Source organism: Pleurodeles waltl, chromosome 7 (genome assembly GCF_031143425.1).
Source record: "Pleurodeles waltl isolate 20211129_DDA chromosome 7, aPleWal1.hap1.20221129, whole genome shotgun sequence".
Taxonomy (NCBI): domain Eukaryota; kingdom Metazoa; phylum Chordata; class Amphibia; order Caudata; family Salamandridae; genus Pleurodeles; species Pleurodeles waltl.
In genome coordinates this window covers 85,850,571-85,875,168 of record NC_090446.1, presented here as the reverse complement: position 1 = coordinate 85,875,168, position 24,598 = coordinate 85,850,571, and the positions used below count along the sequence as shown (strand labels likewise).

At 47.0% G+C, this 24,598-nt stretch overlaps 1 protein-coding gene across 2 annotated transcripts in view; it reads left to right on the top strand.

Annotated features, from left to right (window-relative positions):
- The first annotated feature begins 856 nt into the window (after positions 1–856).
- LOC138303727 (lissencephaly-1 homolog) overlaps positions 857–24,598 on the top strand; it is a 124,969-nt gene continuing 101,227 nt past the window's right edge. Inside the window, exons 1-2 of one of the 2 annotated variants that reach the window (XM_069243081.1) lie at positions 857–946; positions 1,061–1,131. The gene's annotated coding sequence lies outside the window, so the exon portion shown is untranslated. The remainder of the gene's footprint in view (positions 947–1,060; positions 1,132–24,598) is intronic. The other variant, XM_069243082.1, reaches the window with a different exon arrangement.

The window sequence follows — 24,598 nt, the reverse complement described above, 5'->3', positions numbered from 1 at the left end:
TAATATGTTGGTGTTAATGGTATTGGTGGTGGTAGTATTGGTGGTGATTGTATTGGTTGGGCGTATTGGTGGTCGGTGCTAAAATGCTGATTATGTGGTATTGGCGGTTGTTACATTGATGGTAGCTTGTTATTGGTGTAAGCTGTAAGGGTTATCACATTTCTCAGAAAAGGATTCCGAATAGGCTTGGACCTGGTACTTGTAAAACCATGAAGCCTTTTAGCATGACTAAAGGGAGTTGTTTGTGTGTTTTCTGTAAGTTTACATTTCGAACTTATTTTGCTGATTTTCTGTATTTTGTTTATAAAATACTGGCCATGTTGCAACCCCACAGCTGTCAAGTGTCCCTGGTTATTAGTGAAGCTGTTGGTGGTATTCTTTGTGGCCTTTGTATCAACGGGCATATTATTAGTGATAGAAGGGCTGCGTGGATGAGATTAAGCTAGAAATGCCAGCGAGATACCTAAACAGGAGAAACTTGAAACATAGAAGTAGGACTACAATTTGGCAACAAGCCGCATTTGACTTTGGGACGCCCGGCAGCCATCTTGGAAGGGAATTCGCCCACATATTTGTATCGGTATTGCGTAACGCTAACAGAAATATTTTAAAGACAACTTGTTTTTGAGCCACTAACTGATTTTCTTTTCCACTAACATCATGAAAGGGTACATTATTGTAAAAAATAAAAGTGGGAATTCGGATTGTATATTCGAATTCAAAGTTGCTTACGTATATCTAATAATTTGCTAGGCATGCGCTACTTTGTAAAGTTTACGGTATTAATTTCACGTGATGAAAGTATGCACACTAACATTCCAAGATGGCCAACAGCAGTTCATCGTACACCACAGCGTAGGTCCTCTTTTGATTTCTTCATCCTGCACCAAAGCCAGGCAGACGCAGAGACAAAAAAAAGACTGTGCAGGGACGTCTTTTTGTTCAGGTGCATACACTGCCCGAGTTTATTACAGTTTATTAAAGATTAAAGTTCCTTATAACTTTTACCGTTTTACCTGATTTGTTGTCCGCTGAATCTTTCTGCTCTGATTGGTTGTAGCTTGCTGCTTTCCGATTGGTCGCTGTGCTTTCACGCTGGGCCACGCTGTCACCAGTGACGCAAAGTAATGGGTAAATATTTCTATTTTGTTATGGACATCTAATAAGTGAAAAAAATCCAACCGTTTCACAGAAATTGAAAGGCGTTTATCCTTAACTCGCTGCTTAACAGTTAGCAACGTCACGTTTCACAAACTGTGCAGTGCAATGTAGCCATTGATGACAGCCCGGACTCCCACATTTAGGATAGAAGAATCACTGTCGGTGTTTTGCCGTTTGGAGGAGGTCACCCTTAGTGATTTGCCGTTTTATAGTGCAGGTAGCTAACACAATTAGTGACCTGCAATTTCGCAGTATTTAACACGGCGTTTCCGAATTCGCGGCGTGACACTTTCAAACGGAGTGAAGAGTCTTTTTAAAGTTTACGGTTTGTGACGTGGTGTTTCATAAAATCGTGACAACTGGGAAAAACACTTGGTTTATGTAGCACTAAGGAATTCATACAGGTGGCATGTAGCGCTGTATGAAAAACAAATCAACTTCCATTTCAGAATGGCAGCTCAATAATTGAACAGCGATATTCTGAAAATATGATCTGACTCCAGCCGTTTTCGACCCGCGTTTACCATTTCGAATACAGCAGAGCTTGGATGTCAGTCTGTGGTTATTTTAGTGCTTACTAATAAGGTGAATACCTGAAAATGGAGGCAAATTCTGGAAAGGACTGTAAAAAAGTCAGAACAGAGAGTCAAAATTCAGAACAAAGTGTCGGAATTCAGGACAAAAACTCAGGACAAAAGGTCAGTTTTACAGATACATCCAAGGAGAGGCCATACCCCACTACTTTATCAGTGCATTTATTTACTGTTTTCTACGTAGCACTGTTTATTCACTACGATCTTTATGTAGTTCCTTCTAGGTAGGCTACATACCGGTGGCACATTATGTACTTGTTCAATAATAAATTAATGCCCTCGAGCACAGTGTCAAGGGCATCACTCCTATCCAGATGTACCCAAACGTTCCTGAACAGAAAGCAGCTGCAAACTTTTGATTATGTTTCTAAACATTTTAAAATCAATGGCACAAACATTGGGGAAACATTAAGGTAAGTTAAAGCTGCTAGTTTAGACAAGCAGAACAAAAACATCTGGCTCACCTCAACCTCCAGTCAACGTTAAACCTAAAAAAAAAAAAATATATTGAGGCACAGCACATGGTGTGTGCGATAGCTTCACGCCTAATATCAGGATGTGAGGTACCCACAACTTGTCTGTAGTCTCGCAGCACTAAAGCGTGCTTCCCAAACTCTACATTTAGCTTAGATCTGGGAGCCCAGAATACCAGACAACTAGAAATAAAGAGCAGGATAGAATAGAGATCAGTTGGGAAATTCACAGCAACTGATTCAAAGGACTGTTGCAAAGAACCGGACAAATAAGGATGCCAAGTGGTTGAACATGCAGCATCCACCCCCCTGGCAAACTCTGCTGGTACAAATGTCCGCTGGTCATGCTTGTGAAGGGTGAAAGGGACCAGACCCTTTGGAAGATTGTGCTGGGCGATTGCCCACTCAGTCCATTACTTAAAATGGTTCTGCATCCAAACCAAGGCCAAACCAGTGATGGTGAGAAAGTAGCCTCTTTCTAGCCTTGTTACCCCCACTTTGGGCCTGTTTGTGAGTGTATGTCAGGGTGTTTTCACTGTCTCACTGGTATCCCGCTTGCCAGGGCCCAGTGCTCATAGTGAAAACCCTATGTTTTCAGTATGTTTGTTATGTGTCACTGGGACCCTGCTAGCCAGGACCCCAGTGCTCATAAGGTTGTGGCCTATTGTATGTGTTCCCTGTGTGATGCCTAACTGTCTCACTGAGGCTCTGCTAACCAGAACCTCAGTGGTTATGCTCTCTCTTTACAAATTGTCACTAACAGGCTAGTGACCAATTTTACCAATTTACATTGGCATACTGGAACACCCTTATAATTCCCTAGTATATGGTACTGAGGTACCCAGGGTATTGGGGTTCCAGGAGATCCCTATGGGCTGCAGCATTTCTTTTGCCACCCATAGGGAGCTCTGACAATTCTTACACAGGCCTGCCACTGCAGCCTGAGTGAAATAACGTCCACGTTATTTCACAGCCATTTTACACTGCACTTAAGTAACTTATAAGTCACCTATATGTCTAACCTTTAGCTGGTAAAGGTTAGGTGCTAAGTTACTTAGTGTGTGGGCACCCTGGCACTAGCCAAGGTGCCCCCACATTGTTCAGGGCCAATTCCCCGAACTTTGTGAGTGCGGGGACACCATTACACGCGTGCACTACATATAGGTCACTACCTATATGTAGCTTCACAATGGTAACTCCAAATATGGCGATGTAATATGTCTATGATCATGGAATTGCCCCCTCTATACCATCCTGGCATAGTTGGCACAATCCCATGATCCCAGTGGTCTGTAGCACAGACCCTGGTACTGCCAAACTGCCTTTCCCGGGGTTTCACTGCAGCTGCTGCTGCTGCTGCCAACCCCTCAGACAGGCATCTGCCCTCCTGGGGTCCAGCCAGGCCTGGCCCAGGATGGCAGAACAAAGGACTTCCTCTGAGAGAGGGTGTTACACCCTCTCCCTTTGGAAAATGGTGTGAAGGCAGGGGAGGAGTAGCCTCCCCCAGCCTCTGGAAATGCTTTCTTGGGCACAGATGTGCTCAATTCTGCATAAGCCAGTCTACACCGGTTCAGGGGACCCCTTAGCCCTGCTCTGGCGCGAAACTGGACAAAGGAAAGGGGAGTGACCACTCCCCTGACCTGCACCTCCCCTGGGAGGTGTCCAGAGCTCCTCCAGTGTGCTCCAGACCTCTGCCATCTTGGAAACAGAGGTGCTGCTGGCACACTGGACTGCTCTGAGTGGCCAGTGCCACCAGGTGACGTCAGAGACTCCTTCTGATAGGCTCCTTCAGGTGTTGCTAGCCTATCCTCTCTCCTAGGTAGCCAAACCCTCTTTTCTGGCTATTTAGGGTCTCTGTCTCTTGGGATTCCTTAGATAACGAATGCAAGAGCTCATCAGAGTTCCTCTGCATCTCTCTCTTCACCTTCTGCCAAGGAATCGACTGCTGACCGTGCTGGAAGCCTGCAAAACTGCAACATAGTAGCAAAGACGACTACTGCAACTCTGTAACGCTGATCCTGACGCCTTCTCGACTGTTTTCCTGGTGGTGCATGCTGTGGGGGTAGTCTGCCTCCTCTCTGCACTAGAAGCTCCGAATAAATCTCCCGTGGGTCGACGGAATCGTCCCCCTGCAACCGCAGGCACCAAAGAACTGCATCACCGGTCCCCTGGGTCTCCTCTCAGCACGACGAGCGAGGTCCCTCGAATCCAGCAACTCTGTCCAAGTGACTCCCACAGTCCAGTTACTCTTCACTCCAAGTTTGGTGGAGGTAAGTCTTTGCCTCACCTCGCTAGACTGCATTGCTGGGAACCGCGACTTTTGCAGCTACTCCGGCCCCTGTGCACTTCCGGCGGAAATCCTTTGTGCACAGCCAAGCCTGGGTCCACGGCACTCTAACCTGCATTGCACGACTTTCTAAGTTGGTCTCCGGCGACGTGGACTCCTTTGTGCGACTTCGGGTGAGCACCGTTTCACGCATCCTCGTAGTGCCTGTTTCTGGCACTTCTCCGGGTGCTACCTGCTGCTAAGAGGGCTCCTTGTCTTGCTCGACGTCCCCTCTACCTCCTGGTCCAATTTGCGACCTCCTGGTCCCTCCTGGGCCACAGCAGCGTCCAAAAACGCTAACCGCACGATTTGCAGCTAGCAAGGCTTGTTGGCGTTCTTTCGGCGGGAAAACACTTCTGCACGACTCTACAAGGCGAGAGGGATCCGTCCTCCAAAGGGGAGGTCTCTAGCCCTTTGCGGTCCTGCAGAAACCGCAGCTTCTTCTGTCCAGTAGAAGCTTCTTTGCACCCGCAGCTGGCATTTCATGGGCATCTGCCCATCTCCGACTTGCTTGTGACTTTTGGACTTGGTCCCCTTGTTCCACAGGTACCCCAGATTGGAAATCCAGCGTTGTTGCATTGTTGGTTTGTGTCTTTCCTGCCTTATTCCCCTATCACGACTTCTTTGTCCTTTGGGGAACTTTAGTGCACTTTGCACTCACTTTTCAGGGTCTTGGGGTGGGCTATTTTTCTAACCCTCACTATTTTCTAATAGTCCCAGCGACCCTCTACAAGGTCACATAGGTTTGGGGTCCATTCGTGGTTCGCATTCCACTTCTGGAGTATATGGTTTGTGTTGCCCCTATCCCTATGTGTCCCCATTGCATCCTATTGTAACTATACATTGTTTGCACTGTTTTCTAAGACTATACTGCATATTTCTGGTATTGTGTATATATATCTTGTGTATATTTCCTATCCTCTCACTGAGGGTACACTCTGAGATACTTTGGCATATTGTCATAAAAATAAAGTACCTTTATTTTTAGTATAACTGTGTATTGTGTTTTCTTATGATATTGTGCATATGACACTAGGTGGTACTGTAGTAGCTTCACACGTCTCCTAGTTCAGCCTAAGCTGCTCTGCTAAGCTACCATTATCTATCAGCCTAAGCTGCTAGACACCCTATACACTAATAAGGGATAACTGGGCCTGGTGCAAGGTGCAAGTACCCCTTGGTACTCACTACAAGCCAGTCCAGCCTCCTACATTGGTTGTGCAGCGGTGGGATAAGTGCTTTGAGACTACTTACCACTCTTGTCATTGTACTTTTCATAAGAGAAAAATATACAAAACAAGTTCAGGGTATATACACATAACCAAAAAGTTTTGCATTTCCTCTTTTCACTCTTTTCTAAGTGCTGAAAAGTACTTCTAACTTTCTAAAAAGTTAAAAAAGTTTTTTTCTCTGTCTTTCTAAAAGCTCTGACAAACTTTTTTCTCTTTTTCTATCACTTTAACTCTCTCTAAAAATGTCTGGCACAGGCCAAAATGTTGATCTGTCCAAACTTGCATATGACCACCTTAGCTGGAAAGGAGCAAGGAGTCTCTGTGTAGAGAGAGGTTTGAGTGTAGGGAAGAATCCTTCCTTGGAATTGCTACTTAACATGCTTAGAGAACAAGATAAGGCAAGAAGTGCCCCATCTGTTGAAAAAGTAGCTAATGGTTCCCAATCTGATCCAGGGACTCCCCCAGGAAAAGATTCAGGAAAGAAACTTCCTAGCCTGCCCATTACTAGACAGTCTAGCATAGTTGGTAATGATGTTGAGTCACACCATACAAATAGTGTTGTCTCACATCATAGCAAAAGCATTTATTCTCACCACAGTGGTACTGATGTTTCTGTTAACCAAGCTGTAAGGGTGCCCTCTGTAAGGGACAGGTATCCTTCTGTCCATTCTCACCATACTTCTGTTTCAAGGCATGTCCCTCCCACCCACCCTGATGACAGATTATTAGAAAGGGAACTCAATAGATTGAGAGTGGAACAAACCAGACTGAAGCTCAAGAAGCAACAGCTGGATTTGGATAGACAGACTTTAGAAGTAGAGAAGGAGAGACAGAAACTGGGTTTAGAAACCCATGGTGGCAGCAGCAGTATTCCCCATAGTCATCCTGCAAAAGAGCATGATTCCAGGAATCTGCATAAGATAGTTCCCCCTTATAAGGAGGGGGATGACATTAACAAGTGGTTTGCTGCACTTGAGAGGGCCTGTGCTGTACAGGATGTCCCTCAAAGGCAGTGGGCTGCTATCCTATGGCTATCATTTAGTGGAAAAGGTAGGGATAGGCTCCTTACTGTAAAAGAAAATGAAGCTAATGATTACAAAGTTCTTAAGAATGCACTCCTGGATGGTTATGGCTTAACCATTGAACAATACAGGATAAAGTTCAGAGAGACCAAAAAGGAGTCTTCACAAGACTGGGTTGATTTCATTGACCATTCAGTGAAGGCCTTGGAGGGGTGGTTACATGGCAGTAAAGTTACTGATTATGACAGCCTGTATAACTTAATCCTGAGAGAGCATATTCTTAATAATTGTGTGTCTGATTTGTTGCACCAGTACTTGGTGGACTCTGATCTGACCTCTCCCCAAGAACTGGGAAAGAAGGCAGACAAATGGGTCAGAACAAGGGTGAACAGAAAAGTTCATACAGGGGGTGACAAAGAGAACAATAAGAAGAAAGATGGTGAAAAATCTCAAGATAAGCATGGGGATAAGGGTAAAACCAAAGATCCCACTTCAAATCTTAAACACTCTTCAGAGGGTGGGGATAAAACTAATTCTTCCTCTTCTTCTCAACCTGCACACATTAAAAAGCCTTGGTGCTTTGTGTGTAAAAACAGAGGCCATAGGCCAGGGGATAAGTCCTGTCCAGGTAAACCCCCTGAGCCTACCACCACTAATACATCAAGCTCTAGTGCCCCTAGCAGTAGTGGTACTAGTGGTGGGACTGCTGGCAACAGTCAAGCAAAGGGTGTAGTTGGGTTCACTTATGGGTCCATCATAGAAACTGGGGTAGTCAGTCCCAAGACAGTTTCTGTCACACCTAGTGGCATTGGCCTTGCCACACTGGCTGCTTGTCCCCTTACAATGGATAAGTACAGGCAGACAGTTTCAATAAATGGTGTTGAGGCCTTGGCCTACAGGGACACAGGTGCCAGTATCACTTTGGTGACTGAAAACCTAGTGCCTCCTGAACAACACATCATTAGACAACAGTATAAGATTATTGATGTCCATAACTCCACTAAGTTTCTTCCCTTAGCTATAATTCAGTTTAGTTGGGGTGGAGTTACTGGCCCTAAGCAGGTGGTGGTATCACCTAGCTTACCTGTAGACTGTCTCTTAGGTAATGACCTAGAGGCCTCAGTTTGGGCTGATGTAGAGTTTTATGCCCATGCAGCCATGCTGGGCATCCCTGAGGAATTGTTCCCTCTCATTTCTACTGAAATGAAAAAGCAAAGGAGAGAAGGCCTGAAAACTCAGGATCCCTCTCCATCAACAGGTAAAAAGGGTATCACAGTATCCCCTAACCACCCTACCATTCAGGATACTATTCCTGTGGTGGGAGAAACCTCTCCTGGGGTGGCACCTGTTCCAAGGGAATCATCAGCTGGCAAAGCTGTACTCCCTGAGGTAGAAGTACCTCTCTGTGAAATAACTAACATTGGTGACAAAAAGAGCACCATTTTAGTTAACATGGAGCATCCCTCCAACCCTCCCAGATAAACTTTAGTGCAGAAACTCTGCACTGCCTCAGAACACTTAGGACAGCATCCCTGCCCTAGTGTGGAGCTCATAGGACAGCATCCCTGCCCTGCTCCAACCCAAGAGAAACAGCATCCCTGTTCTCTCTTCCAGCCATATGGACAAAGTTTTTGCCCAGCTATGGCTTTTCTGAGACAGCATCCCTGTCTGGCATTTCCATCACTACAAATAGGTTCAGTGGGCAATTCCCACTGCTCTAAACTAAAACTTACTGATAGAAACTCTGAAAATACATCTTCACATTGTTGCTTAGCTAAAAAACTTCAAACAGGGTGGTTTACATCCCCACAGGGAAGCAACCATATAGTGGATGATAAAGGGAGTAACCAGTCTATTGCAGAGCTACTCTCTACTTATCACCACTTAGACAATAAAGTCTCAACTGGCCAAGGTTAGCCTTATTGTCCTTCGTTTGGGGGGGGGGGGGTTGTGTGAGAAAGTAGCCTCTTTCTAGCCTTGTTACCCCCACTTTGGGCCTGTTTGTGAGTGTATGTCAGGGTGTTTTCACTGTCTCACTGGTATCCTGCTTGCCAGGGCCCAGTGCTCATAGTGAAAACCCTATGTTTTCAGTATGTTTGTTATGTGTCACTGGGACCCTGCTAGCCAGGACCCCGGTGCTCATAAGGTTGTGGCCTATTGTATGTGTTCCCTGTGTGATGCCTAACTGTCTCACTGAGGCTCTGCTAACCAGAACCTCAGTGGTTATGCTCTCTCTTTACAAATTGTCACTAACAGGCTAGTGACCAATTTTACCAATTTACATTGGCATACTGGAACACCCTTATAATTCCCTAGTATATGGTACTGAGGTACCCAGGGTATTGGGGTTCCAGGAGATCCCTATGGGCTGCAGCATTTCTTTTGCCACCCATAGGGAGCTCTGACAATTCTTACACAGGCCTGCCACTGCAGCCTGAGTGAAATAACGTCCACGTTATTTCACAGCCATTTTACACTGCACTTAAGTAACTTATAAGTCACCTATATGTCTAACCTTTACCTGGTAAAGGTTAGGTGCTAAGTTACTTAGTGTGTGGGCACCCTGGCACTAGCCAAGGTGCCCCCACATTGTTCAGGGCCAATTCCCCGAACTTTGTGAGTGCGGGGACACCATTACACGCGTGCACTACATATAGGTCACTACCTATATGTAGCTTCACAATGGTAACTCCAAATATGGTGATGTAATATGTCTATGATCATGGAATTGCCCCCTCTATACCATCCTGGCATAGTTGGCACAATCCCATGATCCCAGTGGTCTGTAGCACAGACCCTGGTACTGCCAAACTGCCTTTCCCGGGGTTTCACTGCAGCTGCTGCTGCTGCTGCCAACCCCTCAGACAGGCATCTGCCCTCGTGGGGTCCAGCCAGGCCTGGCCCAGGATGGCAGAACAAAGGACTTCATCTGAGAGAGGGTGTTACACCCTCTCCCTTTGGAAAATGGTGTGAAGGCAGGGGAGGAGTAGCCTCCCCCAGCCTCTGGAAATGCTTTCTTGGGCACAGATGTGCTCAATTCTGCATAAGCCAGTCTACACCGGTTCAGGGGACCCCTTAGCCCTGCTCTGGCACGAAACTGGACAAAGGAAAGGGGAGTGACCACTCCCCTGACCTGCACCTCCCCTGGGAGGTGTCCAGAGCTCCTCCAGTGTGTTCCAGACCTCTGCCATCTTGGAAACAGAGGTGCTGCTGGCACACTGGACTGCTCTGAGTGGCCAGTGCCACCAGGTGACGTCAGAGACTCCTTGTGATAGGCTCCTTCAGGTGTTGCTAGCCTATCCTCTCTCCTAGGTAGCCAAACCCTCTTTTCTGGCTATTTAGGGTCTCTGTCTCTTGGGATTCCTTAGATAACGAATGCAAGAGCTCATCCGAGTTCCTCTGCATCTCTCTCTTCACCTTCTGCCAAGGAATCGACTGCTGACCGCGCTGGAAGCCTGCAAAACTGCAACATAGTAGCAAAGACGACTACTGCAACTCTGTAACGCTGATCCTGCCGCCTTCTCGACTGTTTTCCTGGTGGTGCATGCTGTGGGGGTAGTCTGCCTCCTCTCTGCACTAGAAGCTCCGAAGAAATCTCCCGTGGGTCGACGGAATCGTCCCCCTGCAACCGCAGGCACCAAAAAGCTGCATTACCGGTCCCTTGGGTCTCCTCTCAGCACGACGAGCGAGGTCCCTCGAATCCAGCAACTCTGTCCAAGTGACTCCCACAGTCCAGTGACTCTTCAGTCCAAGTTTGGTGGAGGTAAGTCCTTGCCTCACCTCGCTAGACTGCATTGCTGGGAACCGCGACTTTTGCAGCTACTCCGGCCCCTGTGCACTTCCGGCGGAAATCCTTTGTGCACAGCTAAGCCTGGGTCCACGGCACTCTAACCTGCATTGCACGACTTTCTAAGTTGGTCTCCGGCGACGTGGACTCCTTTGTGCGACTTTGGGTGAGCACCGTTTCACGCATCCTCGTAGTGCCTGTTTCTGGCACTTCTCCGGGTGCTACCTGCTGCTAAGAGGGCTCCTTGTCTTGCTCGACGTCCCGTCTACCTCCTGGTCCAATTTGCGACCTCCTGGTCCCTCCTGGGCCACAGCAGCATCCAAAAACGCTAACCGCACGATTTGCAGCTAGCAAGGCTTGTTGGCGTTCTTTCGGCGGGAAAACACTTCTGCACGACTCTACAAGGCGAGAGGGATCCGTCCTCCAAAGGGGAGGTCTCTAGCCCTTTGCGGTCCTGCAGAAACCGCAGCTTCTTCTGTCCAGTAGAAGCTTCTTTGCACCCGCAGCTGGCATTTCCTGGGCATCTGCCCATCTCCGACTTGCTTGTGACTTTTGGACTTGGTCCCCTTGTTCCACAGGTACCCCAGATTGGAAATCCAGCGTTGTTGCATTGTTGGTTTGTGTCTTTCCTGCCTTATTCCCCTATCACGACTTCTTTGTCCTTTGGGGAACTTTAGTGCACTTTGCACTCACTTTTCAGGGTCTTGGGGTGGGCTATTTTTCTAACCCTCACTATTTTCTAATAGTCCCAGCGACCCTCTACAAGGTCACATAGGTTTGGGGTCCATTCGTGGTTCGCATTCCACTTCTGGAGTATATGGTTTGTGTTGCCCCTATCCCTATGTGTCCCCATTGCATCCTATTGTAACTATACATTGTTTGCACTGTTTTCTAAGACTATACTGCATATTTCTGGTATTGTGTATATATATCTTGTGTATATTTCCTATCCTCTCACTGAGGGTACACTCTGAGATACTTTGGCATATTGTCATAAAAATAAAGTACCTTTATTTTTAGTATAACTGTGTATTGTGTTTTCTTATGATATTGTGCATATGACACTAGGTGGTACTGTAGTAGCTTCACACGTCTCCTAGTTCAGCCTAAGCTGCTCTGCTAAGCTACCATTATCTATCAGCCTAAGCTGCTAGACACCCTATACACTAATAAGGGATAACTGGGCCTGGTGCAAGGTGCAAGTACTCCTTGGTACTCACTACAAGCCAGTCCAGCCTCCTACATTGGTTGTGCAGCGGTGGGATAAGTGCTTTGAGACTACTTACCACTCTTGTCATTGTACTTTTCATAAGAGAAAAATATACAAAACAAGTTCAGGGTATATACACATAACCAAAAAGTTTTGCATTTCCTCTTTTCACTCTTTTCTAAGTGCTGAAAAGTACTTCTAACTTTCTAAAAAGTTTAAAAAGTTTTTTTCTCTGTCTTTCTAAAAGCTCTGACAAACTTTTTTCTCTTTTTCTATCACTTTAACTCTCTCTAAAAATGTCTGGCACAGGCCAAAATGTTGATCTGTCCAAACTTGCATATGACCACCTTAGCTGGAAAGGAGCAAGGAGTCTCTGTGTAGAGAGAGGTTTGAGTGTAGGGAAGAATCCTTCCTTGGAATTGCTACTTAACATGCTTAGAGAACAAGATAAGGCAAGAAGTGCCCCATCTGTTGAAAAAGTAGCTAATGGTTCCCAATCTGATCCAGGGACTCCCCCAGGAAAAGATTCAGGAAAGAAACTTCCTAGCCTGCCCATTACTAGACAGTCTAGCATAGTTGGTAATGATGTTGAGTCACACCATACAAATAGTGTTGTCTCACATCATAGCAAAAGCATTTATTCTCACCACAGTGGTACTGATGTTTCTGTTAGCCAAGCTGTTAGGGTGCCCTCTGTAAGGGACAGGTCTCCTTCTGTCCATTCTCACCATACTTCTGTTTCAAGGCATGTCCCTCCCACCCACCCTGATGACAGATTGTTAGAAAGGGAGCTCAATAGATTGAGAGTGGAACAAACCAGACTGAAGCTCAAGAAGCAACCGCTGGATTTGGATAGACAGACTTTAGAAGTAGAGAAGGAGAGACAGAAACTGGGTTTAGAAACCCATGGTGGCAGCAGCAGTATTCCCCATAGTCATCCTGCAAAAGAGCATGATTCCAGGAATCTGCATAAGATAGTTCCCCCTTATAAGGAGGGGGATGACATTAACAAGTGGTTTGCTGCACTTGAGAGGGCCTGTGCTGTACAGGATGTCCCTCAAAGGCAGTGGGCTGCTATCCTATGGCTATCATTTAGTGGAAAAGGTAGGGATAGGCTCCTTACTGTAAAAGAAAATGAAGCTAATGATTACAAAGTTCTTAAGAATGCACTCCTGGATGGTTATGGCTCAACCACTGAACAATACAGGATAAAGTTCAGAGAGACCAAAAAGGAGTCTTCACAAGACTGGGTTGATTTCATTGACCATTCAGTGAAGGCCTTGGAGGGGTGGTTACATGGCAGTAAAGTTACTGATTATGACAGCCTGTATAACTTAATCCTGAGAGAGCATATTCTTAATAATTGTGTGTCTGATTTGTTGCACCAGTACTTGGTGGACTCTGATCTGACCTCTCCCCAAGAACTGGGAAAGAAGGCAGACAAATGGGTCAGAACAAGGGTGAACAGAAAAGTTCATACAGGGGGTGACAAAGAGAACAATAAGAAGAAAGATGGTGAAAAATCTCAAGATAAGCATGGGGATAAGGGTAAAACCAAAGATCCCACTTCAAATCTTAAACACTCTTCAGAGGGTGGGGATAAAACTAATTCTTCCTCTTCTTCTCAACCTGCACACATTAAAAAGCCTTGGTGCTTTGTGTGTAAAAACAGAGGCCATAGGCCAGGGGATAAGTTCTGTCCAGGTAAACCCCCTGAGCCTACCACCACTAATACATCAAGCTCTAGTGCCCCTAGCAGTAGTGGTACTAGTGGTGGGACTGCTGGCAACAGTCAAGCAAAGGGTGTAGTTGGGTTCACTTATGGGTCCATCATAGAAACTGGGGTAGTCAGTCCCAAGACAGTTTCTGTCACACCTAGTGGCATTGGCCTTGCCACACTGGCTGCTTGTCCCCTTACAATGGATAAGTACAGGCAGACAGTTTCAATAAATGGTGTTGAGGCCTTGGCCTACAGGGACACAGGTGCCAGTATCACTTTGGTGACTGAAAACCTAGTGCCTCCTGAACAACACATCATTAGACAACAGTATAAGATTATTGATGTCCATAACTCCACTAAGTTTCTTCCCTTAGCTATAATTCAGTTTAGTTGGGGTGGAGTTACTGGCCCTAAGCATGTGGTGGTATCACCTAGCTTACCTGTAGACTGTCTCTTAGGTAATGACCTAGAGGCCTCAGGTTGGGCTGATGTAGAGTTTTATGCCCATGCAGCCATGCTGGGCATCCCAGAGGAATTGTTCCCTCTCATTTCTACTGAAATGAAAAAGCAAAGGAGAGAAGGCCTGAAAACTCAGGATCCCTCTCCATCAACAGGTAAAAAGGGTATCACAGTATCCCCTAACCACCCTGCCATTCAGGATACCATTCCTGTGGTGGGAGAAACCTCTCCTGGGGTGGCACCTGTTCCAAGGGAATCATCAGCTGGCAAAGCTGTACTCCCTGAGATAGAAGTACCTCTCTGTGAAATAACTAACATTGGTGACAAAAAGAGCACCATTTTAGTTAACATGGAGCATCCCTCCAACCCTCCCAGATAAACTTTAGTGCAGAAACTCTGCACTGCCTCAGAACACTTAGGACAGCATCCCTGCCCTAGTGTGGAGCTCATAGGACAGCATCCCTGCCCTGCTCCAACCTAAGAGAAACAGCATCCCTGTTCTCTCTTCCAGCCATATGGACAAAGTTTTTGCCCAGCTATGGCTTTTCTGAGACAGCATCCCTGTCTGGCATTTCCATCACTACAAATAGGTTCAGTGGGCAATTCCCACTGCTCTAAACTAAAACTTACTGATAGAAACTCTGAAAATACATCTTCACATTGTTGCTTAGCTAAAAAACTTCAAACAGGGTGGTTTACATCCCCACAGGGAAGTAACCATATAGTGGATGATAAAGGGAGTAACCAGTCTATTGCAGAGCTACTCTCTACTTATCACCACTTAGACAATAAAGTCTCAACTGGCCAAGGTTAGCCTTATTGTCCTTCGTTTGGGGGGGGGGGGGGGTTGTGTGAGAAAGTAGCCTCTTTCTAGCCTTGTTACCCCCACTTTGGGCCTGTTTGTGAGTGTATGTCAGGGTGTTTTCACTGTCTCACTGGTATCCTGCTTGCCAGGGCCCAGTGCTCATAGTGAAAACCCTATGTTTTCAGTATGTTTGTTATGTGTCACTGGGACCCTGCTAGCCAGGACCCCAGTGCTCATAAGGTTGTGGCCTATTGTATGTGTTCCCTGTGTGATGCCTAACTGTCTCACTGAGGCTCTGCTAACCAGAACCTCAGTGGTTATGCTCTCTCTTTACAAATTGTCACTAACAGGCTAGTGACCAATTTTACCAATTTACATTGGCATACTGGAACACCCTTATAATTCCCTAGTATATGGTACTGAGGTACCCAGGGTATTGGGGTTCCAGGAGATCCCTATGGGCTGCAGCATTTCTTTTGCCACCCATAGGGAGCTCTGACAATTCTTACACAGGCCTGCCACTGCAGCCTGAGTGAAATAACGTCCACGTTATTTCACAGCCATTTTACACTGCACTTAAGTAACTTATAAGTCACCTATATGTCTAACCTTTACCTGGTAAAGGTTAGGTGCTAAGTTACTTAGTGTGTGGGCACCCTGGCACTAGCCAAGGTGCCCCCACATTGTTCAGGGCCAATTCCCCGAACTTTGTGAGTGCGGGGACACCATTACACGCGTGCACTACATATAGGTCACAACCTATATGTAGCTTCACAATGGTAACTCCAAATATGGCGATGTAATATGTCTATGATCATGGAATTGCCCCCTCTATACCATCCTGGCATAGTTGGCACAATCCCATGATCCCAGTGGTCTGTAGCACAGACCCTGGTACTGCCAAACTGCCTTTCCCGGGGTTTCACTGCAGCTGCTGCTGCTGCTGCCAACCCCTCAGACAGGCATCTGCCCTCGTGGGGTCCAGCCAGGCCTGGCCCAGGATGGCAGAACAAAGGACTTCCTCTGAGAGAGGGTGTTACACCCTCTCCCTTTGGAAAATGGTGTGAAGGCAGGGGAGGAGTAGCCTCCCCCAGCCTCTGGAAATGCTTTCTTGGGCACAGATGTGCTCAATTCTGCATAAGCCAGTCTACACCGGTTCAGGGGACCCCTTAGCCCTGCTCTGGCGCGAAACTGGACAAAGGAAAGGGGAGTGACCACTCCCCTGACCTGCACCTCCCCTGGGAGGTGTCCAGAGCTCCTCCAGTGTGCTCCAGACCTCTGCCATCTTGGAAACAGAGGTGCTGCTGGCACACTGGACTGCTCTGAGTGGCCAGTGCCACCAGGTGACGTCAGAGACTCCTTGTGATAGGCTCCTTCAGGTGTTGCTAGCCTATCCTCTCTCCTAGGTAGCCAAACCCTCTTTTCTGGCTATTTAGGGTCTCTGTCTCTTGGGATTCCTTAGATAACGAATGCAAGAGCTCATCCGAGTTCCTCTGCATCTCTCTCTTCACCTTCTGCCAAGGAATCGACTGCTGACCGCGCTGGAAGCCTGCAAAACTGCAACATAGTAGCAAAGACGACTACTGCAACTCTGTAACGCTGATCCTGCCGCCTTCTCGACTGTTTTCCTGGTGGTGCATGCTGTGGGGGTAGTCTGCCTCCTCTCTGCACTAGAAGCTCCGAAGAAATCTCCCGTGGGTCGACGGAATCGTCCCCCTGCAACCGCAGGCACCAAAAAGCTGCATTACCGGTCCCTTGGGTCTCCTCTCAGCACGACGAGCGAGGTCCCTCGAATCCAGCAACTCTGTCCAAGTGACTCCCACAGTCCAGTGACTCTTCAGTCCAAGTTTGGTGGAGGTAAGTCCTTGCCTCACCTCGCTAGACTGCATTGCTGGGAACCGCGACTTTTGCAGCTACTCCGGCCCCTGTGCACTTCCGGCGGAAATCCTTTGTGCACAGCTAAGCCTGGGTCCACGGCACTCTAACCTGCATTGCACGACTTTCTAAGTTGGTCTCCGGCGACGTGGACTCCTTTGTGCGACTTTGGGTGAGCACCGTTTCACGCATCCTCGTAGTGCCTGTTTCTGGCACTTCTCCGGGTGCTACCTGCTGCTAAGAGGGCTCCTTGTCTTGCTCGACGTCCCCTCTACCTCCTGGTCCAATTTGCGACCTCCTGGTCCCTCCTGGGCCACAGCAGCATCCAAAAACGCTAACCGCACGATTTGCAGCTAGCAAGGCTTGTTGGCGTTCTTTCGGCGGGAAAACACTTCTGCACGACTCTACAAGGCGAGAGGGATCCGTCCTCCAAAGGGGAGGTCTCTAGCCCTTTGCGGTCCTGCAGAAACCGCAGCTTCTTCTGTCCAGTAGAAGCTTCTTTGCACCCGCAGCTGGCATTTCCTGGGCATCTGCCCATCTCCGACTTGCTTGTGACTTTTGGACTTGGTCCCCTTGTTCCACAGGTACCCCAGATTGGAAATCCAGCGTTGTTGCATTGTTGGTTTGTGTCTTTCCTGCCTTATTCCCCTATCACGACTTCTTTGTCCTTTGGGGAACTTTAGTGCACTTTGCACTCACTTTTCAGGGTCTTGGGGTGGGCTATTTTTCTAACCCTCACTATTTTCTAATAGTCCCAGCGACCCTCTACAAGGTCACATAGGTTTGGGGTCCATTCGTGGTTCGCATTCCACTTCTGGAGTATATGGTTTGTGTTGCCCCTATCCCTATGTGTCCCCATTGCATCCTATTGTAACTATACATTGTTTGCACTGTTTTCTAAGACTATACTGCATATTTCTGGTATTGTGTATATATATCTTGTGTATATTTCCTATCCTCTCACTGAGGGTACACTCTGAGATACTTTGGCATATTGTCATAAAAATAAAGTACCTTTATTTTTAGTATAACTGTGTATTGTGTTTTCTTATGATATTGTGCATATGACACTAGGTGGTACTGTAGTAGCTTCACACGTCTCCTAGTTCAGCCTAAGCTGCTCTGCTAAGCTACCATTATCTATCAGCCTAAGCTGCTAGACACCCTATACACTAATAAGGGATAACTGGGCCTGGTGCAAGGTGCAAGTACTCCTTGGTACTCACTACAAGCCAGTCCAGCCTCCTACATTGGTTGTGCAGCGGTGGGATAAGTGCTTTGAGACTACTTACCACTCTTGTCATTGTACTTTTCATAAGAGAAAAATATACAAAACAAGTTCAGGGTATATACACATAACCAAAAAGTTTTGCATTTCCTCTTTTCACTCTTTTCTAAGTGCTGAAAAGTACTTCTAACTTTCTAAAAAGTTTAAAAAGTTTTTTTCTCTGTCTTTCTAAAAGCTCTGACAAACTTTTTTCTCTTTTTCTATCACTTTAACTCTCTCTAAAAATGTCTGGCACAGGCCAAAATGTTGATCTGTCCAAACTTGCATATGACCACCTTAGCTGGAAAGGAGCAAGGAGTCTCTGTGTAGAGAGAGGTTTGAGTGTAGGGAAGAATCCTTCCTTGGAATTGCTACTTAACATGCTTAGAGAACAAGATAAGGCAAGAAGTGCCCCATCTGTTGAAAAAGTAGCTAATGGTTCCCAATCTGATCCAGGGACTCCCCCAGGAAAAGATTCAGGAAAGAAACTTCCTAGCCTGCCCATTACTAGACAGTCTAGCATAGTTGGTAATGATGTTGAGTCACACCATACAAATAGTGTTGTCTCACATCATAGCAAAAGCATTTATTCTCACCACAGTGGTACTGATGTTTCTGTTAGCCAAGCTGTTAGGGTGCCCTCTGTAAGGGACAGGTCTCCTTCTGTCCATTCTCACCATACTTCTGTTTCAAGGCATGTCCCTCCCACCCACCCTGATGACAGATTGTTAGAAAGGGAGCTCAATAGATTGAGAGTGGAACAAACCAGACTGAAGCTCAAGAAGCAACCGCTGGATTTGGATAGACAGACTTTAGAAGTAGAGAAGGAGAGACAGAAACTGGGTTTAGAAACCCATGGTGGCAGCAGCAGTATTCCCCATAGTCATCCTGCAAAAGAGCATGATTCCAGGAATCTGCATAAGATAGTTCCCCCTTATAAGGAGGGGGATGACATTAACAAGTGGTTTGCTGCACTTGAGAGGGCCTGTGCTGTACAGGATGTCCCTCAAAGGCAGTGGGCTGCTATCCTATGGCTATCATTTAGTGGAAAAGGTAGGGATAGGCTCCTTACTGTAAAAGAAAATGAAGCTAATGATTACAAAGTTCTTAAGAATGCACTCCTGGATGGTTATGGCTCAACCACTGAACAATACAGGATAAAGTTCAGAGAGACCAAAAAGGAGTCTTCACAAGACTGGGTTGATTTCATTGACCATTCAGTGAAGGCCTTGGAGGGGTGGTTACATGGCAGTAAAGTTACTGATTATGACAGCCTGTATAACTTAATCCTGAGAGAGCATATTCTTAATAATTGTGTGTCTGATTTGTTGCACCAGTACTTGGTGGACTCTGATCTGACCTCTCCCCAAGAACTGGGAAAGAAGGCAGACAAATGGGTCAGAACAAGGGTGAACAGAAAAGTTCATACAGGGGGTGACAAAGAGAACAATAAGAAGAAAGATGGTGAAAAATCTCAAGATAAGCATGGGGATAAGGGTAAAACCAAAGATCCCACTTCAAATCTTAAACACTCTTCAGAGGGTGGGGATAAAACTAATTCTTCCTCTTCTTCTCAACCTGCACACATTAAAAAGCCTTGGTGCTTTGTGTGTAAAAACAGAGGCCATAGGCCAGGGGATAAGTTCTGTCCAGGTAAACCCCCTGAGCCTACCACCACTAATACATCAAGCTCTAGTGCCCCTAGCAGTAGTGGTACTAGTGGTGGGACTGCTGGCAACAGTCAAGCAAAGGGTGTAGTTGGGTTCACTTATGGGTCCATCATAGAAACTGGGGTAGTCAGTCCCAAGACAGTTTCTGTCACACCTAGTGGCATTGGCCTTGCCACACTGGCTGCTTGTCCCCTTACAATGGATAAGTACAGGCAGACAGTTTCAATAAATGGTGTTGAGGCCTTGGCCTACAGGGACACAGGTGCCAGTATCACTTTGGTGACTGAAAACCTAGTGCCTCCTGAACAACACATCATTAGACAACAGTATAAGATTATTGATGTCCATAACTCCACTAAGTTTCTTCCCTTAGCTATAATTCAGTTTAGTTGGGGTGGAGTTACTGGCCCTAAGCATGTGGTGGTATCACCTAGCTTACCTGTAGACTGTCTCTTAGGTAATGACCTAGAGGCCTCAGGTTGGGCTGATGTAGAGTTTTATGCCCATGCAGCCATGCTGGGCATCCCAGAGGAATTGTTCCCTCTCATTTCTACTGAAATGAAAAAGCAAAGGAGAGAAGGCCTGAAAACTCAGGATCCCTCTCCATCAACAGGTAAAAAGGGTATCACAGTATCCCCTAACCACCCTGCCATTCAGGATACCATTCCTGTGGTGGGAGAAACCTCTCCTGGGGTGGCACCTGTTCCAAGGGAATCATCAGCTGGCAAAGCTGTACTCCCTGAGATAGAAGTACCTCTCTGTGAAATAACTAACATTGGTGACAAAAAGAGCACCATTTTAGTTAACATGGAGCATCCCTCCAACCCTCCCAGATAAACTTTAGTGCAGAAACTCTGCACTGCCTCAGAACACTTAGGACAGCATCCCTGCCCTAGTGTGGAGCTCATAGGACAGCATCCCTGCCCTGCTCCAACCCAAGAGAAACAGCATCCCTGTTCTCTCTTCCAGCCATATGGACAAAGTTTTTGCCCAGCTATGGCTTTTCTGAGACAGCATCCCTGTCTGGCATTTCCATCACTACAAATAGGTTCAGTGGGCAATTCCCACTGCTCTAAACTAAAACTTACTGATAGAAACTCTGAAAATACATCTTCACATTGTTGCTTAGCTAAAAAACTTCAAACAGGGTGGTTTACATCCCCACAGGGAAGTAACCATATAGTGGATGATAAAGGGAGTAACCAGTCTATTGCAGAGCTACTCTCTACTTATCACCACTTAGACAATAAAGTCTCAACTGGCCAAGGTTAGCCTTATTGTCCTTCGTTTGGGGGGGGGGGGGTTGTGTGAGAAAGTAGCCTCTTTCTAGCCTTGTTACCCCCACTTTGGGCCTGTTTGTGAGTGTATGTCAGGGTGTTTTCACTGTCTCACTGGTATCCTGCTTGCCAGGGCCCAGTGCTCATAGTGAAAACCCTATGTTTTCAGTATGTTTGTTATGTGTCACTGGGACCCTGCTAGCCAGGACCCCAGTGCTCATAAGGTTGTGGCCTATTGTATGTGTTCCCTGTGTGATGCCTAACTGTCTCACTGAGGCTCTGCTAACCAGAACCTCAGTGGTTATGCTCTCTCTTTACAAATTGTCACTAACAGGCTAGTGACCAATTTTACCAATTTACATTGGCATACTGGAACACCCTTATAATTCCCTAGTATATGGTACTGAGGTACCCAGGGTATTGGGGTTCCAGGAGATCCCTATGGGCTGCAGCATTTCTTTTGCCACCCATAGGGAGCTCTGACAATTCTTACACAGGCCTGCCACTGCAGCCTGAGTGAAATAACGTCCACGTTATTTCACAGCCATTTTACACTGCACTTAAGTAACTTATAAGTCACCTATATGTCTAACCTTTACCTGGTAAAGGTTAGGTGCTAAGTTACTTAGTGTGTGGGCACCCTGGCACTAGCCAAGGTGCCCCCACATTGTTCAGGGCCAATTCCCCGAACTTTGTGAGTGCGGGGACACCATTACACGCGTGCACTACATATAGGTCACAACCTATATGTAGCTTCACAATGGTAACTCCAAATATGGCGATGTAATATGTCTATGATCATGGAATTGCCCCCTCTATACCATCCTGGCATAGTTGGCACAATCCCATGATCCCAGTGGTCTGTAGCACAGACCCTGGTACTGCCAAACTGCCTTTCCCGGGGTTTCACTGCAGCTGCTGCTGCCAACCCCTCAGACAGGCATCTGCCCTCGTGGGGTCCAGCCAGGCCTGGCCCAGGATGGCAGAACAAAGGACTTCCTCTGAGAGAGGGTGTTACACCCTCTCCCTTTGGAAAATGGTGTGAAGGCAGGGGAGGAGTAGCCTCCCCCAGCCTCTGGAAATGCTTTCTTGGGCACAGATGTGCTCAATTCTGCATAAGCCAGTCTACACCGGTTCAGGGGACCCCTTAGCCCTGCTCTGGCGCGAAACTGGACAAAGGAAAGGGGAGTGACCACTCCCCTGACCTGCACCTCCCCTGGGAGGTGTCCAGAGCTCCTCCAGTGTGCTCCAGACCTCTGCCATCTTGGAAACAGAGGTGCTGCTGGCACACTGGACTGCTCTGAGTGGCCAGTGCCACCAGGTGACGTCAGAGACTCCTTGTGATAGGCTCCTTCAGGTGTTGCTAGCCTATCCTCTCTCCTAGGTAGCCAAACCCTCTTTTCTGGCTATTTAGGGTCTCTGTCTCTTGGGATTCCTTAGATAACGAATGCAAGAGCTCATCCGAGTTCCTCTGCATCTCTCTCTTCACCTTCTGCCAAGGAATCGACTGCTGACCGCGCTGGAAGCCTGCAAAACTGCAACATAGTAGCAAAGACGACTACTGCAACTCTGTAACGCTGATCCTGCCGCCTTCTCGACTGTTTTCCTGGTGGTGCATGCTGTGGGGGTAGTCTGCCTCCTCTCTGCACTAGAAGCTCCGAAGAAATCTCCCGTGGGTCGACGGAATCGTCCCCCTGCAACCGCAGGCACCAAAAAGCTGCATTACCGGTCCCTTGGGTCTCCTCTCAGCACGACGAGCGAGGTCCCTCGAATCCAGCAACTCTGTCCAAGTGACTCCCACAGTCCAGTGACTCTTCAGTCCAAGTTTGGTGGAGGTAAGTCCTTGCCTCACCTCGCTAGACTGCATTGCTGGGAACCGCGACTTTTGCAGCTACTCCGGCCCCTGTGCACTTCCGGCGGAAATCCTTTGTGCACAGCCAAGCCTGGGTCCACGGCACTCTAACCTGCATTGCACGACTTTCTAAGTTGGTCTCCGGCGACGTGGACTCCTTTGTGCGACTTCGGGTGAGCACCGTTTCACGCATCCTCGTAGTGCCTGTTTCTGGCACTTCTCCGGGTGCTACCTGCTGCTAAGAGGGCTCCTTGTCTTGCTCGACGTCCCCTCTACCTCCTGGTCCAATTTGCGACCTCCTGGTCCCTCCTGGGCCACAGCAGCGTCCAAAAACGCTAACCGCACGATTTGCAGCTAGCAAGGCTTGTTGGCGTTCTTTCGGCGGGAAAACACTTCTGCACGACTCTACAAGGCGAGAGGGATCCGTCCTCCAAAGGGGAGGTCTCTAGCCCTTTGCGGTCCTGCAGAAACCGCAGCTTCTTCTGTCCAGTAGAAGCTTCTTTGCACCCGCAGCTGGCATTTCCTGGGCATCTGCCCATCTCTGACTTGCTTGTGACTTTTGGACTTGGTCCCCTTGTTCCACAGGTACCCCAGATTGGAAATCCAGCGTTGTTGCATTGTTGGTTTGTGTCTTTCCTGCCTTATTCCCCTATCACGACTTCTTTTTTCCTTTGGGGAACTTTAGTGCACTTTGCACTCACTTTTCAGGGTCTTGGGGTGGGCTATTTTTCTAACCCTCACTATTTTCTAATAGTCCCAGCGACCCTCTACAAGGTCACATAGGTTTGGGGTCCATTCGTGGTTCGCATTCCACATCTGGAGTATATGGTTTGTGTTGCCCCTACCCCTATGTGTCCCCATTGCATCCTATTGTAACTATACATTGTTTGCACTGTTTTCTAAGACTATACTGCATATTTCTGGTATTGTGTATATATATCTTGTGTATATTTCCTATCCTCTCACTGAGGGTACACTCTGAGATACTTTGGCATATTGTCATAAAAATAAAGTACCTTTATTTTTAGTATAACTGTGTATTGTGTTTTCTTATGATATTGTGCATATGACACTAGGTGGTACTGTAGTAGCTTCACACGTCTCCTAGTTCAGCCTAAGCTGCTCTGCTAAGCTACCATTATCTATCAGCCTAAACTGCTAGACACCCTATACACTAATAAGGGATAACTGGGCCTGGTGCAAGGTGCAAGTACCCCTTGGTACTCACTACAAGCCAGTCCAGCCTCCTACAGTGATCTACCTCAACCCTAGGTGCCAAGATACATGTAGATTCATAAAAATATTTGGGATGTCTATTACACAAGCAAAATGTAAGAATATGAAAAAGATTTATAATCTAAGAAGTGTTTCTTTAACACATGGTAGTGTTTTCCCATTTATATACAATTAGTACATCAGAGCCCAGCTTGAACAGGGAATCAGTTACCGCTCAATACGAAAGCATAAATAAACAGCGTTACCCCACCGATTTGCAGGATGTAAATCTGGGCAGGGTGACTTGGTCCCTCCAAGCCCTGTTTGCTTTCTGGATCTTCTCTTTCACTTTCAGTAATGGGCCACATGGAACTAGTGAAGATGGTGGTACTACCCCAGTTATTGCAATATTTTGCAAATCTTCACCTGCTCAGCCCTCGTTCCTTCTCCAGACACCTCAAAATGCTCCACATCTGATTTGGGAGCTGGGGTGCCACCGGGTAGCTTTTTGTACTCTAAAACTACTAGTGACTGCTGGTGGATTAGCCCATCTGGACTTAAAATGCCATTATTTACCTGCGGAGCTCCGAAGGGTGTTTCCCTGGTTGTCAGACCACCCCTACATAAGACGTGGTTTACCCATAAAGACTTTAA